Genomic DNA, 13,506 nt, shown 5'->3' on the forward strand with positions numbered 1-13,506 from the left:
AGAAGTTGTGTAACAGGTTTTCTGTACATACCCAGAACTGATTCATGACAAGTAGATTTGTGAGTTACAGATTGTGAGGGGGATAGTTTAGAAGGATTAAAGGGTCTTCAATGATGGATACTGATGTTCAAAATCCTGGGTGATTATTTTTTCCCTCTCTACAAATTCACAAGGGAAGAAATGAGGAACATGAATTTTTCAAATACATTCATCCCAAGTGAAAAATGAGTTACATCAAATCAAGAGACGGAAGATGCAGATAGGTTAAACTCAGAAGAAGTGTATCCCAAGGCACGGATAATGTGTATTGCAGTTTGTGTTGAGGAACGAGGGAGGTGCTCTGTGAAAAGTTGACAACCATGAAAAGAAGCAGATCCACACAGAATGTACCAGTTGGTGAGAATGTTTTACCCAGATTGAGTTTGGTTTAGTTTAGAGACACAGCGTGGAAACAGGCCCTTTGGCCCATCGAGTCCGCACCGACCAGCGAACACCGCACACATTAGCACTATCCTGCACATGTCTTTTTCCTTGACACCAAGCCAATTAACCTACATACCTGTACGTCTTTAGAAGAAACTGAAGATCTCTGAGAAAACCCACTTAGTCACGAGGAGAACGTGCAAACTCCGTACTGGCAGCACCCATAGTCAGGATCGAACCCAGGTCCCTAGCGCTGTAAGGCAGCAACTCTACCGCTCTGCCACCGTGCCGCCCTAGAATTCTTGGTTAAATTTGTAGCTTGTGTGTTTGTTAGCATGTATATATCTTACTACTGAATATGGAGTTAGTTATTGTCCTATGGCATAAGTGTGTATAGGTAATGTTTAAGAAAGAACTGCAGATGCTGGAAAAATCGAAGGTAGACAAAAATGCTGGAGAAATTCAGTGGGTGAGGCAGCATCTATGTCTGAAGAAAGGTTTTCGACCCAAAATGTCACCTATTCCTTCGCTCCATAGATGCTGCCTCACCCCCTGAGTTTCTCCAGCATTTTTGTCTACCTTCAGTGCGTAGTTTAGATACCACTTTGGCACTGGTTTTCTTGGTTAAGCATTTATCCTTGTGTGATAGCACTTGTACTTAACAGCAATTCAGTATTTCAGAATGCATTTTATCCATCCCTAGGGATGCATTTGTTTTCAGTTTGTACTATCTGCATCTTCCATCTCTAGTTTTGATGTCATTCAGATTTCACTTGGGATGAATTTATTTTGAAAAAAAGCAAGTTCCTCATCTTTTCCCTTGTGAATTTGAAGAGGGGGGAAAAAAAATCGCCCAGCATTTTCAACGTCAGTATCATCATTAATTTGAGACCGCGCGTGTCTACTGTGGCTAACCTCCCTGGTTTGACTGCCCTGTCCCTATTGTGGTACTGAAGGAATTTTCTTTTACAGCTGGTCCCAGTTCCCAGGGTTTATCCAAAATCTTTTCCGTTGGGAATGCTTTTTTAATGAAATTCGTGCTGACACAGTTTTCATGTGAATTTTCCAAGTCCCACTCAGTCCGTTCTTTTCTCTCCCCCACAGACTTCTCTCTTTACCTCTCTGGTTCGTTAATCCGTTTCAAGTCATATTTGTAGAATCACAAACTCGGTGGATTTACCCTGCATGCATAACCTTTATAAATATTCGGGAAGGAACTGCAGATGCAGGTTTTCACCCAAGACAGATAAAAAATGCTGGAATAACTCCGGCAACATCTCTGGAGAAAAGGAATAAGTGACGTTTCGGGTCGAGACCCTTCTTTAATCATGGGTCACAATGTTCATGATGCCAAATTGTCTAATCTCCTCTGCCTGCACGTGATCCATATCCCTCCATTCCCTGCATATTCATGTTCTGCTCTCTGCAAATCCACGCATACATCCATAACTCACTGGCTCTGACAAAACTTGGCAATCTCGAGAAAAAAAAATTAAGTGCCATTTTTTTCGTCCTGTTTCTGAAAGTACAATATTTATGGCCTTTTCATATTGAGCTCATGATCCTAAATTTATAAACACACACCTCGTACTCTGGACATGAATATGAGACAACAGTACTTAAAATACACTCGGGATTTATAGTTTGACCGAGCTTACTTTGTCAACTTTGACCACGGCAGGATAAAGCATGCAGGAATTTTAACAAATATCCCTCCCTCAAAAATAAAGTTAAAAGGGGTCATTTAACAAAACTATGTGCCTCTGTACTAGGCATTTACAATGGAACTTCTCCCATCCACTGTCATCCTTTACAGGTAATGGAACTTTGGTTTTTGAATATTATCGGTCATATAAACAAATGTTTTTTACCATTTCTCATTGTACATAACAATAATAATCAAATATCAATACTAATATTGGAATATTCAGATCAGTCTGAAGAAGGGTCTCGACCCAAAACGTCGCCCATTCCTTCTCTCCAGAGATGCTGCCTCACCCGCTGAGTTACTCCAGCACTTTGTGTCTTCTTTTGTAAACCGGCATTTACAGTTCCTTGTTTCTAGACTCTGTGGACAGACAACATTTTGGGTTGAGACCCTTCTTCAGGCCCAATGGACAGACAATGTTTTGAGTCAAGACCCTTCTTCAGGCCCAATGGACAGATAATGTTTTGGGTCGAGATGCTTCCTCAGATTCCATGGATGGGCAGTGTTTCGGGTAGAGACCTTTCATCAGACTTTATGTAAGTATTTCTTTCAATATCCTCACTATTCTGACTTAGACATCCACTGGCATTTTATATAATCATGCCTTCATCACACAACATGCACAGTAGACATGGAAGAATTCTCACAAGGGTGGTGAGGCTGGAATTTAATGCCCATCTCCAAGGGCATCTGGCGATGACCAAGGGCTGCCAGCCTCACTAATAACAATTGGGAAATACTGGAACTAATGCAACATGTTCCTGCTGGCGTGGCTTCAGAAACGTAACAAAATATCATCAACATTTCCTTGCATGTTAATATTAATTTGCGTCTCCCTACAGAAATGCCAGAGGATAGTTGGCATTTTTGTTCTCTGTACCCTTTCAAATGTCACTGCATTTTTGAGTTCCTAGCTGCGCAGAGTGACACGAGAAAAATATCAACAGCTAACATTTATATGACTAGCTTAAGATGATATTATACGTTGAACAGGTGTGTTATGAAACAAAATTCCATATTGGGAATGCGAAGGGATATTAGATAGGTGAGAAAAATGGGTTATAAGTTGCCTTTAAGGATCATCTTAAAAGAGCAGTCACCTGTTAAACACATTATTATTTTAATATAATAATTATTTAATTTATTTTAATGGAAGTTTATAAGTTCTAGGAGTAGAATTACGCCATTCGGCCCATCAACTCTACTCTACCATTCAATCATGGATGATCTATCTTTCCCTCTCAACCCCATTCTCCTGCCTTCTGCCCGTAACCCCTGACACATGTACTAATCAAGAATATGTCAATCTTCACCTTAAAAATATCCATTGCTTTGGCCTCCACAGCCGCCTGTGGCAATGAATTCCACAGATTCACTACCCATATAAAGCATATTGTCACGTTACAGCACAGTTTGGTTTGGAAACAGCCATGCCCAAGACCACAAGACGTTGCAGAGAGTTGTAGATGTAGCACAGTGTATCACACAGACCACACTCCCCACCATTGTAGATGTAGCCCAGTCCATCAGACCACACTCCCCCCACCATTGTAGATGTAGCCCAGTCCATCACACACACCACACTCCCCACCATTGTAGATGTAGCCCAGTCCATCACACAGACCACACTCCCCACCATTGTAGATGTAGCCCAGACCATCACACACACCACACTCCCCACCATTGTAGATGTAGCCCAGTCCATCACACCCACACCACACTCCCCACCATTGTAGATGTAGCCCAGTCCATCACACACACCACACTCCCCACCATTGTAGATGTAGCCCAGTCCATCACACAGACCACACTCCCCACCATTGACTCCATCTACACTTCACGCTGCCTCGGAAAAACAGCCAACATAATTGAAGACTTATCCCACCCCGGTCATTTCTCCCTCTCCCTGCTCGCATTTGGCAGAAGGGACAGAAGCTTCACCAGACTCAGGAACAGCTTCATGCGTGTTTTCAGAGTCTAAAGAAGGGTCTCGACCTGAAATGTCACCCATTTCTTCTCCCCAGAGATGCTGCCTGTCCAGCTGAGTTGCTCCATCTTTTTGTTTCCATCTTTAGTTTAAACCAACATCTGCAGTTCCTTCCTACACATCAACAATAACTTACATTGATATGCCTTCTTTAAGATAATAATATTTCACAAAGTGCTTAATAGCAGCGTTAAAAAACAAAATTCCATATCAAGCACCTGAGGAATCTGAAGCATAAATGCCTGTTTCAAAGGGAGTTGCTTTGCCTGCATTTGTATAAATTCTTGGCAGAAACAGTTGATAGTCATTGCAAGCAAGAATCATGAGTTTTCTATGTAGAAGGCTGTCCTGCGGAGTTGTCAAGTGGGAAGTTTGCTTATTGAGGCAGGTTTGCTTTGTCCCGGAGATGTAAAAATCAGCTTGTTATCAGACAGCTGAGTTTAGTGTTTGATGCTGTTGATTGACAAAGCTGTCTGCAGTGACAGTACAAACTGGAAATAAAGATGACAGGCGCTGGTTGATATGTTTAAGAAAGAACTGCAGATGCTGGAAAAATTGAAGGTAGACAAAAGTGCTGGAGAAACTCAGCGGGTGAGGCAGCATCTATGGAGCGAAGGAAATAGGTGACGTTTCGGGTCGAGACCCTTCTTCAGACTGATGAAGGGATAGGTGACGTAGAAACGTTACCTATTCCTTCGCTCCATAAATGCTGGAGAAACTCAGCGGGTGAGGCAGCATCTATGGAGCGAAGGAAATAGGTGATGCTCCATAGATGCTGCCTCACCCGCTGGGTTTCTCCAGCATTTATGTCTACCGCCACTGGCTGATGCTTGTTTTCCCACTTTAGTTTAGTTTAGTTTAAAGATACAGCGTGGAAACAGGACCCCGCACATTAACACAATCCCGCACACAATTTTTACATTTTTCCAAGCCAATTAATAATAATCTTATTTATATAGCACATTTTTAGTCAACTTGCATTGACCCCAAAGTGCTTCACATAATTACATTACATTTACACACAGGCAAAGGTGGGTGAAGTGTCTTGCCCCAAGGACACAACGACAGTATGCACTCCAATCGGGATTCGAACCGGCTACCTTCCGGTCGCCAGCCAAACACTTAGCCCATTGCGCCATCTATCGTCCCATTAGCCTACAAGCCTGTAGGTCTTAGGAGTGCAGGAGGGAACCAAAGATCTCACGCAGGTCACAGGGGGAATGTACAAGCTCCGCACAGCCAGCACCCGTAGTCGGGATCTAACTCGGGTCTCCAACGCTGCAAGCGCTGTAAGGCAGCAACTCTACCACTGTATTCCATGTCACTGCGGCTGGCTGCAAGGCCATTGGGCCTCAAAGCCTTTAAGTGCTGCACAACGCTAGCTAATGGATGCCACTTTGGAAATGAATAACAATCTGGAATAATTTTATGATGTGGAAGTTCAAGGTCGCTTAATGCACTGGTGAAAGAAAGATAAAATAGAACTCGCTATTCAGATTTATTCGTGCCTCTATACAAATTTAATCTTAACCATAAATTTTGGTTAATGGTTTCTGTTTGAGTTCCACAGTGTTAGTAGTTTATGGAGACACACCAAACAACTGAAGTGTATGATCCAGTATTATATACATGTTCATTGCTCATCGCAACAATTTAGCCCTAAAAGGCACATGCTTTGTAGAAACATAGAAACATAGAAAATAGGTGCAGGAGTAGGCCATTCGGCCCTTCGAGCCTGCACCGCCATTCAATATGATCATGGCTGATCATCCAACTCAGTATCCTGTACCTGCCTTCTCTCCATACCCCCTGATCCCTTTAGTCACAAGGGCCACATCTAACTCCCTCTTATATATAGCCAATGAACTGGCCTCAACTACCTTCTGTGGCAGAGAATTCCACAGATTTGCCACTCTCTGGGTGAAAAATGTTTTTCTCATCTCGGTCCTAAAAGACTTCCCCCTTATCCTTAAATTGTGACCCCTTGTTCAGGACTTCCCCAACATCGGGAGCAATCTTCCTGCATCTAGCCTGTCCAGGGTAACAGCCTGTCCTAGCTTGATCCTGAGATTTTACTTCTTACGTTCATAAGTTATAGGAGCAAAATTAGGCCATTTTGCCCATCAAGTCTACTCCACCATTTAATCATGGCTGATCTAACTCTCCCCCCTTACCCCATTCTCCTGCCTTCTCCCCATAATCCCTGGTACCCATACTAATCAAGAATCTATCTATCACTTAAAATATACACAGCCTTCTGCGGCAATGAATTCCACAGATTCACCACCAAAGAAATTCCTCCTTATCTCCTTCGTAAAGTTCTTTGGTCCTTGACTCTCCCACTAGTGGAAACATCCTCTCCACATTCATTCTACCTAGACCTATGCTCCCACTCTACATCTATGGAGTGCGGGAGGAAACCGGAGCGCCCGGAGAAAACCCACGCGGTCATGGGTTAGAATGTACAAACTCCGTACAGACAGTGCCTGTAGTCAGGATCGAACCTGGATCTCTGGCGCTGTGAGGTAGCAACTCCACCCACTACCCAGGCTCTCCATGGAACACGTGTCTGTCTCACTTCACAAGTGTGACACGTCTGTTGACAGAATAGATGACTATAACATGACCACGATGAGCTCGCTCTTATTCTCAGTCTAGATAGCCTTTCTTTTAAGTGATTGCTTGTTTTGAAAGTTTGGGAATAGGCAGAGTGCTGGATTCCACTCCTGAGGGCAAAAAGATTGTTCTCATTTGTGGAAAAGGCACACACAGCTGTTTCCCACCGAATTTTCCCTGTGCAAATCCCTCTTATAAACTGCAATATTAAGTAACAAAAATCAAGGATTAGCCTACTGAACTTTCCCACAATATGGAGATCTATATATGTGGTGCATTGTTGGGACTAAAGATTGCATAACGTGATTTTAATGAAATATTAAATGTTTAAGAAGATTATGAAGTTCAAAAGGCCACGAGTAAACATCGACCAGAAATTCCCTTTGAAGCTGGGCGGCATGGTGGCGCAGCGGTAGAGTTGCTGCCTTGCAGCACCAGAGACCAAGGTATGATCCTGACTACGGGCGCTGTCTGTACGGAGTTTGCACGTTCTCCCCGTGACCTGCGTGGGTTTTCTCCGGGTGCTCTGGTTTCCTCCCACGCTCCAAAGACGTACAAGTTTGCAGATTGTGTGTGTGTGTGCGCGTACGTGTGTTCGGTCGTGTGTGTGTGTGTGTGTGTGTGTGTGTGTGTGTGTGTGTGTGTGTCTGTGTGTGTGTGTGTGTGTGTGTGTGTGTGTGTGTGTGTGTGTGTGTGTGTGTGTGTGTGTGTGTGTGTGCACGCGTGTGTGTGTGTGTGTGTGTGTGTGTGTGTGTGTGCGCGCGTGCGTGCGTGCGTGTGTGTCTGTGTGTGTGCGTGTGTGTGTATGGAAAACGGCCTGCTAAACTAAAAGATGCCTGTCCTGATGCGTTTAGTTTAGAGGTACAGCACGGAAACAGGCCCTTCGGCCCACCGGGTCCGCGCCGACCAGCGATCACCGCATATTAACAGTCGACCCTACACACACCAGGGACAATTTTTACATTGACGAAGCCAATTAACCTACATACCTGTATGCCTTTGGAGTGTGGGAGGAAACTGAAGATCTCAGAGCAAACCCACGCAGTTCACGGGGAGCTATGTTGCATATGTTTTTTTCCCCCTAGTTCTTTAAGCTACTTTGGTCTAGATAGGTTTAATGTTTTATGTGTCATTCCTAACTGTCACTGTATGTCATGTTGTCACTTACAGGCGGAGCACCAAGGCAAATTCCTTGTATGTGAATACTTGGCCAATAAACTTATTAATTCTTCTTCTTCTTCATTCATATTCCTGCCATCGGTATCAGCTTCTCTTCACTGAGACCACGTGGGTTTCTGGTGGATGCCCCTGGGAGGTAATTGAGGTGGGTACCATCACAACGTGTTGGTGAGGTACATGGATAGGTTATGTCTAGAAGGATATGGGCCAAACACCGGCCTGTGGGACTAGTACACATGGGGCATGTTGGTCAGAGTGGGCAAGTTGGGCTGAAGGGCCTGTTGCCACACTGTACAGTATGAGTTAGTACCACAGCCAGAAGCACCTGGCATACGACACATTCTACAGAGGCTTCTCTCCTTAACTGACCATGGAAACATAGAAACATAGAAATTAGGTGCAGGAGTAGGCCATTCGGCCCTTCGAGCCTGCACCGCCATTCAATATGATCATGGCTGATCAGCCAACTCAGTATCCCGTACCTGCCTTCTCTCCATACCCCCTGATCCCCTTAGCCACAAGGGCCACATCTAACTCCCTCTTAAATATAGCCAATGAACTGGCCTCAACTACCCTCTGTGGCAGAGAGTTCCAGACACTCACCACTCTCTGTGTGAAAAAAGTTCTTCTCATCTCGGTTTTAAAGGATTTCCCCATTATCCTTAAGCTGTGACCCCTTGTCCTGGACTTCCCCAACATCGGGAACAATCTTCCTGCATCTAGCCTGTCCAACCCCTTAAGAATTTTGTAAGTTTCTATAAGATCCCCTCTCAATCTTCTAAATTCTAGAGAGTATAAACCAAGTCTATCCAGTCTTTCTTCATAAGACAGTCCTGACATTCCAGGAATCAGTCTGGAAGGACTACCAAGACCATTTGTTCTTCTAAAGCTCGCAGCTAGAGAACTGAAGCGTGCCCAGTAGATAATCTTTGCAACGCATGGAAATATGAATGTGTCAGCTAAGATCTTAGAGCATTGCAGAACTGAAACACCAAACTGCAGCGTATTTATCTGTCAGTTGCAAACCAATTAAATCATTCATCTAAAAGCTTCAGGTAGGTGTTCGTTTCTTGTCTATAATGAAATGCTTGTAACTTTTAAACATCACACTGTCTCTGTTCTTTCAATGACAGCTACAATAAATGGTGAAACAGCTTTCAACTGTTCGCTCTGGCAGGCTTGGCTCGGAGAAGTCCCCTTTGTCTCGCTGACAGGCGAAACGGCTCCTCAAACAACACACAGACTTCATACAGTTTCACTGAAGCACAGAATAACTCTGGCTGAAGCAGCAGCAATGGACAAAGCTTGTTCACGCTGGAAAAAAAAAGGATAGAGAGAGAGTGAGAGTGAGGGAAAAAGGGGTAAAGTCTACTCCAACCCCAGAACAATGAATGCGGTCCCCTGTCTATATTCATCACTCTGTGGATAAAGGCCACTCACACGGCCGAGGCAAAACCACTGGCAACTGACTGCCATTAAGTTGCAGCATAAACTTGTCCAAATAGCCTACTTTCTGAGGTAAGAATGTTTTATGTTTAAGGAACAACAATAAATGTCAGGGTGTTTAAGAAGGAACTGCAGATGCTGGAAAATTGAAGGTACACAAAAAAGCTGGAGAAACTCCAGGGTGTTGCCTGCCTGACACTCGAATTAAATAAGGTTTTTTTTTAACTACAACACACTAAAGGGCTTTCAGGAAAAACGATGTACATGAGGTCATAAGGACATAAGTGACAGGAGCAGAATTAGGCCATTCGGCCCATCAAGTCTATCCACCATTCAATCATGGCTGATCTATCTCTCCCCATTCTCCTGCCTTCTCCCCATAAACTCTGACACCCCGTACTAATCAAGAATCTATCTATCTTTGGTGACAGGCACATGGTAGGAGACACAAGTCCTACACACCAAGGGCCTACTAACCTACTAATCCACAGGTATTTTGGGATAGACAATAGACAATAGGTGCAGGAGTAGGCCAGTTGGCCCTTCGAGCCTGCACTGCATTTCAATGTGATCATGACTGATCATCCCCAATCAGTACCCCGTTCCTTCCTTCTCCCCATATCCCTTGACTCCGCTATCTTTAAGAGCCCTATCTAGCTCTCTCTTGAAAGTATCCAGAGAACCGGCCTCCACCGCCCTCTGAGGCAGAGAATTCCACAGACTCACCACTCTCTGTGAGAAAAAGTGTTTCCTCGTCTCCGTTCTAAATGGCTTACTCCTTATTCTTAAACTGTGGCCCCTGTTTCTGGATGAAACCAGATAACTTAGGGTGGCATGGTGGCGTAGTGGTGGAGTTCCAGCCTTGCAGTGCCAGAGGCCTGGGTTTGATTCTGACTACAGGTGGTCATGTTGGTCGGTGTGGGCAAGTTGGGCCTGTTTCCCCGCTGTATGACTCTGCAATGAAGAAGGGTCTCGACCCAAACCATCACCCATTCCTTCTCTCCAGAGATGCTGCTCGTCCCGCTGAGTTACTCCAGCATTTTGTGTCTAACTTCAATATAAACCAGCATCTGCAGTTGCTTCCTACATTGCATTTCTGAGTAACTCAGCGGGTCAGGCAGCATCTCTGGAGCGAAGGAATATTATTGTGACGTTATGGGCCGAGACCCTCCTCAGACTGAGAGTCAGGGGATAGGGAAATAAGACAAATGAAAAGGTTCATGGAACAAGTGAATGAAAGGTATGTCAAGGAAAGGTGGAGCCCACAATGGTCCATTGTTGGCTGCGGAGGAGGTAATAACCAGTTATACAGATGGTGAAACTCAACAGGACAACAGTGAAACTAGTACGATGACTAGGGTGAGGGAGGAACAGAGAGAGAGAGAGAGAGAGGGAATGCAAGGGGCTACTTGAAGTTACAAAAATCATTACATACCGCTGGGCTGCAAGATATTCCTTCAATTTACGCTGGGCCTCACTCTGATAGTGGATGAGGCCCAAGACAGAGATGTCAGTGTGGGAATGGGAGGGGCAGTTGAAGCGTTTGGCAGCCGTGAGATCGCGTAGGTCAACGTGGACTGTTCAGTCAGATTCTCCTGTGTCCACTCTTTGTGGTCAGTCAGTATTTTCCAGCTCTTGTGAAGGGAGCCACCTCAGGTTTTGTTGAACGACATGTTCACACCGGCTGGCTCTGTGCACCAGGTTTTCATCGTTTCATTTGTGTAAACACTGAGACCACGTGTTATTCCCCTTTATTTGTTTTCATTCCTGCCTTCATTCAGACCAGATGAAAACTGCCACTAATAAAATCCTAAATGTCCATAAAACATGGGTTTGATTCACTGGCCCACACCGCCTCAATGCAACTGAATGCTATTTTAGATAGAAACATTTGTTATTTAGCTCTTAGGGCAAAAGGAATCAATGGATATGAGGAAAAAGCAGGAACAGGATACTGATTTTAGATGGTGCACAAAAATGCTGTATAAACTCAGCGGGTGCAGCAGCATCTCTGGAGCGAAGGAGATAGGCAACATTTCGGCCCGAGATGTTACCTATTTCCTTCGCTCCATAGATGCTGCTGCACCCGCTGAGTTTCTACAGCATTTTTGTGTACCTTCGATTTTCCAGCATCTGCAGTTCCTTCTTAAATACTGATTTTAGATGATCAGCCATGATCATATTGAATGGCGGTGCTGGCTCGAAGGGCCGAATAGCCTACTCCTGCTATTTTTCTATGTTTCTATCCAATCCAACTTTATTTGTTAAGCACTTTAAAACAGCCAATGTTGAACAAAGTGCTGTACAGAAGAATAAACAAGACATCATAAACAGACACCATATTTCTATGTTTTCTATTTCTTAGGAAGGGTTTTAAAAAAAGCTTTAGTTTAGTATAGTTTAGAGATACAGCACAAAAACAGGTCCTTCGACCCACCGAGTCTGCACCGACCAGCGATCCCCGCATATTAAGATTGTCCTACTCACACTGGGCTGTGGGCAGGTGCTATAGACCTGCATGGGAAGTTAGATGCTCCCGCCCCCATGAGTTGAGTCTCGGGCAGATGGGGCTCGTCAGCCTAGGAAGGCAGTCCATCTAGGAGAGGGAAAACTCTGATTTAAAACCTCCACTGCCTTGTGGCCATACCCAGTCATGGCATCCGACCACACATCACCTGCAAACTAGGATGCATCACCCATGGTCAGTCATGACCGAGAGGGGCCAAACACTACTACTCACACTGGGGACAATTTACATTTACACCGTCAATTATCCTACAAACCTGCACGTCTTTGGAGTGTGGGAGGAAACTGAAGATCTCGGAGAAAACTCACGCTGGTCACGGGGAGAACGTACAAACTCCGTACAGACAGCACCCGTAGTCAGGATCGAACCCGGATCTCTGGCACTGTAAGGCAGCAACTCTACCGCTGTGCCGCCAAGTTTTTCTAGTGACTGGTATTTCTCTTTGACAGAAAGCCCGTTGACCTGAGATTACATCTATTTCCCTTTTTGCACAGATGTTACACGATTGCCGAGCAGTTTGAATATTTTTTGTGTATTTTTTTTTGTTCAATTCATTCGGATTTGATCTTCTTGCACAAACTGTCAATTGCTTTCATGTAACATAACTTTCTGTTTGAACGTATTACTGGAGAAACAATAAATAAATCACTCTCCCACAAGCTGTCTGTCTGCTATGAATTATGTTCAGTCCATTGAGTGAATATGTCTTTGAAAAATGGCTGGCATTTTCCTGTAAACTCTCAGGGGTAACACTTGAGTTGGATTTGTCAGAGGGAACTGCAGATGCTGGTTTACACCGAAGGTAATAGTACAAAGTGCAGGAGTAACTCAGCGGGACAGGCAGCATCGCTGGAGAGAAGGAAGAGGTGACATTTCGGGTCGAGACCCTTCTTCAGACTGAGAGTCAGGGGAGAGGGATAGTAGAGGTGTGAAAAGGTACAAAGCAAATCAGAGCCAGCACTGTTGGCCAAGAAAAGGTGGAGCCCACAATGATCCAGTGTTGGCTGTGGAAGAGGTGATAAGGAAGGGCTACAAGCAGTGAAACTAGCAAGTCTATTGAGGGAGTGCAGCGTAGGTTCACAAGATTAATTCCCGGGATGGCGGGACTATCATATGCTGGGAGAATGGAGCGGCTGGGCTTGTATACTCTGGAGCTTTAGAAGGATGAGAGGATATCTTATTAAAACATATAAGATTATTAAGGGTTTGGACACGCTAGAGGCAGGAAACATGTTCCCGATGTTGGGGGAATCCAGAACCAGGGGCCACAGTTTAAGAATAAGGGATAAGCCATTTAGAACGGAGATGAGGAAACACTTTTTCACAGAGAGTTGTGAGTATGTGGAATTCTGTGAGGGCGGAGGAGGCTGGTTCTCTGGATACTTTCAAGAGAGAGCTGGATAGGACTCTTAAAGATAGCGCAGTCAGGGGATATGGGGAGAAGCAGGAACGGGGTACTGATTGTGGATGATCAGCCATGATCACATTGAATGGCGGTGCTGGCTCGAAGGGCCGAATGGCCTACTCCTGCACCTATTGTCTATTGTCTATTAAATCGACCAGGGTGAGGGAGGGGCGGAGAGTGCAGGGGTCACTTGAAATTGGAGAAATCTATGGGAG

At 44.6% G+C, this 13,506-nt stretch overlaps 1 long non-coding RNA gene across 1 annotated transcript in view; it reads right to left on the reverse strand.

The window, feature by feature from the left end:
• Positions 1-11,247, reverse strand: part of LOC129712548 (uncharacterized) — a 50,352-nt gene extending 39,105 nt beyond the window's left edge. Inside the window, exon 1 of the long non-coding RNA XR_008726074.1 lies at positions 10,795-11,247. This is a non-coding gene — a long non-coding RNA (uncharacterized LOC129712548). The remainder of the gene's footprint in view (positions 1-10,794) is intronic.
• Positions 11,248-13,506: the final 2,259 nt, after the last annotated feature.

This window comes from Leucoraja erinacea, chromosome 33, assembly GCF_028641065.1.
Source record: "Leucoraja erinacea ecotype New England chromosome 33, Leri_hhj_1, whole genome shotgun sequence".
Classification (NCBI taxonomy): domain Eukaryota; kingdom Metazoa; phylum Chordata; class Chondrichthyes; order Rajiformes; family Rajidae; genus Leucoraja; species Leucoraja erinaceus.